This window comes from Varroa jacobsoni, unplaced genomic scaffold (assembly GCF_002532875.2).
Source record: "Varroa jacobsoni isolate VJ856 unplaced genomic scaffold, vjacob_1.0 scaffold_496, whole genome shotgun sequence".
NCBI lineage: Eukaryota > Metazoa > Arthropoda > Arachnida > Mesostigmata > Varroidae > Varroa > Varroa jacobsoni.
The window spans coordinates 187,560-191,889 of record NW_019213398.1 but is presented as its reverse complement, the minus strand read 5'-3'; the positions used below and the strand labels follow the sequence as shown (position 1 = coordinate 191,889).

The following is a 4,330-nucleotide window of genomic DNA, read 5'->3' as shown; positions in this document are numbered from 1 at the left end:
CAAGTGAGGCCTGATCGGCTTTGTCTCATTACTGTATCCCTAAGTTCCATCGCTAGCGTCGTGGTACAATCTCGTAAATTAGCGCCAAAAGCCAGAGGTGTCAAGAAAGAAATGATGACAATTTAGCTTTGTTTTTCCTTTTGATTCTGCTTTGGTCATTTGTGCAAGAAAGGCACTTGTTGGCCACGAAAAGGGTAAGTTGATCAGCAACATACCAATACACGTTAAACTCGTAGTTTTTCAATACGCATATTTTTCGATACAAGTCAGTTATCTAGGCATAATTATCAATCAATTACTGCTTAATTTCTAAATACGTCTTATTTATTTACACCAAAATACGCAGCTCGATTGTTATGAGATGGAGGAGGGAGGTGGCGCGCGGCACGAATAAAAACTCCTCTTCTCTTACGCCATTATTCTTCTTTTGCCTGTCATATTTGGCTCATCATCGCTTCCTCCTGTTGTGCTGTTGGATTACGTTGAAACGTCACTTTTAACCTTCTTTCCTGTGTGTTTGTCCGTGTTCGTAATTCTATCGCTTGCGTGTATGGATGCGTCTACACACAGTTGGATTGCCTGCTGCTGCTGCTACTGCTGCTGCTGCTGCTGCTGCTGCTGCTGCTGCTGCTGCTGCTGCTGCTGCTGCTGCTGCTGCTGCTGCGGTTCGTAGCCAAGTCGTTAGTTCGTCTGCTCGTTGGGTCGTCTTCGTTGTTCTAAGTGTTCGCTGCTTCTCCGCGCATACATATACATACACTAACGGAGAAAATGGGGGACACTAGCGCCAATATTCGACTGCACGTATCGCTCGAGGTTGGTCGCGACTCGATTTAGCCGGATAGTGGCGGCTGTGCGTATCGTTGGTTGATACTGGTGCCGGTTGTTGCGGTGGTGTTGGTACGATGATGCCGCCGCCACTGCTGCTTCTGAGACTGCCGCATCGTTGTCGTCTCGTGATGTTTCCTTTTTGCTGTTTGTTGTCGGCAACAGCGATGTCCGCCCTTCTTCACATTTCGGCCACACTGGCACCCGGCCGCTCGCGCTTCGACAGCGGCGACGACTGCTGCTGCTGCTCTACTCTGCTTCGTCCTTTTTCCTCCTCTTCTTTTTCTTTTTTGTCCTTTTTTCTTCCCGGACAAGCCAGCGAATAGACGTTTACTTGGTTTATCGTTCGCTGCGTCTTGTTGCTGTTACTCGGTTGGGATTGTTGCTGACGTCGTTCCATTGTTCATTTGTGGTTCTGGACGACGGCGACGACGACAGCAACAACAACAACAACAACAACTACTACTGCTGCTGCTGCTGCTGCTGACGCTGCTGCTGTTACTACTCAGTTGGAGCCAATGGTGCTGCGACTGATTCTGATGCTTTGATCCTGTGGCCCGTCGATGGGCACCCGTTCTGTCTCCGCGGTCACTAGCATCGACTGCTGAGATGCTCCGAAGAGGATCACGATGTGCCTGTCTAAATACAAACGAGACAGTAGCACAGCGCTAGCTAACCAGAGCCACTCATTGGGGCCGAAGCGGATTGATGTTATTCGTTCGTTTAGTGAAGCTATGGCTCCGCGCGAACAGAGCGAAGAATCATGCCGGAGCGAATGGTGAGCTTGCGATCCTTTGGAATCGCAGAAGCACATAAGCACTCTGGGACAGTCGACGATGATAACAATGCCTGTGTCTGCGTTTTACTCTACTGTCACCGGCGTTTCGTAGTCGGCGCCATCTTTGTCATCAGCGTCGACGGTCAACTGACCGCAAAAGACGTTTGATATCCGTTTGAAAGCGTTTATTTTGTTTATATGTATACACTGGTTGCTGGTTGCTTAGCTACCTACTGCTTGCTTGTTAATAGTCTACTAGCAATATTATTATCATCACCGCATGGATGCAGACTCATAGAAGTAGAATAAATCTAGCTAAGGGACGTATAATAGCCATTTGTTTTCCCTAAATCGCCTTTTTGTCACACAAAGTTTTAGGCCCTTGCCAACCTAACTAAAATTTAAGAAGACTACGTTGAATCATTATTCTGTATACAATACCATATACCCTTTCGACAGGCACTGGCGCAGACAGAAGTCTGAAGATACCAATTCTCCTGACCTTAACAAATACCCGAACTATTATAGCGAACATCTAGGCGGTATCTGGACTATCATCACAGATAGACTATAACAGTAAAAATAGAAGCAATAGCATTAGTGGCAGTCGAAGCGAGTTAGGTTGGTTCATGGGTAACAATAATGGAGCAGCAACGACGGCTATGGGGTCGCGGATATAGAATAAAGACTCTCGGGGGTGACCGGGCAGAGCATACTGCTACGAATGAGGCAGATAGAGAATGCGGGAGCAGCAAGTACCCGGGCGAGCGATCAAGAGGACGCATCGTGTCCATCCGGTCGAGCAGAGGTGGCAGTCGCTACGTCGATAGCTACAGCCAAGCTAAGCTCGAGGGCTTCAGTCGATATCATGAGCACCACGTCGTGTGGAAGACACGCAGAAAGAGGGAAAGGCATTACAGCAGAGGTTGGTAGTTCAAACACCAACCTCATCTCTGTTCGGGTCAACATGGCTAGCTTTGCATCCCACTCTAGCTACAAACACACATAGCATTCGGACGGGGTGCACACGCAAGCCTACACATATACTCACGGATATGTACAACAGCATGAGTGTCGTTATATTGCGGATGCTTGATTTTTAAGGCTAACGATGAAATATTCTATAAAACTGCCATAGCTTCATTTTCTTTTTAACTGCATCTTACTCTCGGTTTGCCAATAAGAACTTTGTGTTGGTCTGTGTATCTGTGCGCATATCTGTAGTATATATGTATTTGCATATAGCTAACTGTACTGCCGTCATCCTGCCATAGGTGTCGTTAAGTATGTATATCTCGATGTTTCTGTGTTTCTCTATGAGTATGTGCGTATCTGTGTGCCACTGTGCATATGTGTGCGCGAATGGTAAGACGAAAGATTGCTCTAATCGAGTGACACATCTCAGAATCCCCACTGATCCCCCTTCCTTCTCCATGAACTCTCGATCCCCACAATTCTCTTAATGTCCCCTCAATGTACTCTACTGCCAAACGCCTTAATGCCAGAAAACCTCCTCTTCTTGCCATCCAACCTCTTTTTCCTCTCGTCACAGTAGTATGAAAGAGCGCCAACCAAGGCTCTTCCTTCACTCCACTTTCCTTGCGACTCTGCTTGTGCCCAGTATAACAGCGGGGATGGTAGCCTTCCCCGGGCCACTACCCAATTACCGGTGGGTGAGAGATAGCTTGAATTGGGGGCACTCAGGAGGTTTGGGAGTGTTTTTCCCCTGGGCTGGAAGTAAGGAGGAGCACAGAGGAAGGCAAGCCGCGAAAAGTGCGCTTAGTTGACGATCAGAAAGAAAAAGGACGAAAGGGGAATAGCCAGTCGTCGGGGCGGTGCAGGGCTCTCTAGGAGAACCGACTAGGGAAGCTGATTCGGTTGGGAAAGACATCTCGACAGACCGAACGAACGATCGGCGTAGCCTAGGACTGCGGATGGCGTAGGGGACACCGAACTGCAGGAAAAGAAAAGACGAAAACGAAGAAGATGAGAGGCAGGACATAGAAGAGCACACTGTAGTGCACTCTGTCCGACCCAGAGCGGCACCCAGTGGCGGGATATGGGGTTGCAGCTGCCGATGCTACCGCTTGCCGACAGAAAGGGAGCCCACCGCTGCAAACCCGCCTACCGTCTCCCGGTCGGCTTGTCAGCCAGCCTGCGTTGTTCTGCAGAGCTCGCCAGCAGCCCCGTCACGACGCCCCACACTCTTAGGGATATGCAGGGTGTATGCTTCGAGACACATCTAGACGCGAGGGAGCGACCACGAAAAGAAGAAAGGAAGAACAAAACCGGGGAAAGAAGGCGGATAGAAACGACCGCCGCTACCGAAGTCGCGAACCTCATATATGAATGAGTCAGCTAGATTCCTTGCTAGACTCCGCTATCGTGCTCCACCGATTCAAACGCGACTAGCTTAGCTATCCCGTCTCCTCTCCCTCCTACTAGTGGGGTTGAATCGGACCTCGACGAAGGTTGCTGCACCTCAGGCTAAGGGCAGTTCCGCCCGGACTGGCTGCCACGCTGCTGCAACTCCGACCGCGGTTGCTGCAACTGCATAAACGGCGGGAACAGTCCGCAGAACGACACAGCGACGAGGCGAGCTGGGTCACTGTAGCCTACTGACGACCGTCTCATTGAACGGCTGCTGCTGCGTTTCTACTTCGCAAGCGATCGAGCTCCCTGGATGGAGGGGAGATGAAATGCGAATAGAAACAGAGAGATGGAAGC

General features: G+C 49.7%; 1 long non-coding RNA gene across 1 annotated transcript in view; it reads right to left on the bottom strand.

Moving 5' to 3' along the window:
- Positions 1–301: 301 nt before the first annotated feature.
- Positions 302–4,330, bottom strand: part of LOC111260957 (uncharacterized) — a 15,723-nt gene continuing 11,694 nt past the window's right edge. Inside the window, exon 2 of the long non-coding RNA XR_002680665.2 lies at positions 302–1,464. This is a non-coding gene — a long non-coding RNA (uncharacterized LOC111260957). The remainder of the gene's footprint in view (positions 1,465–4,330) is intronic.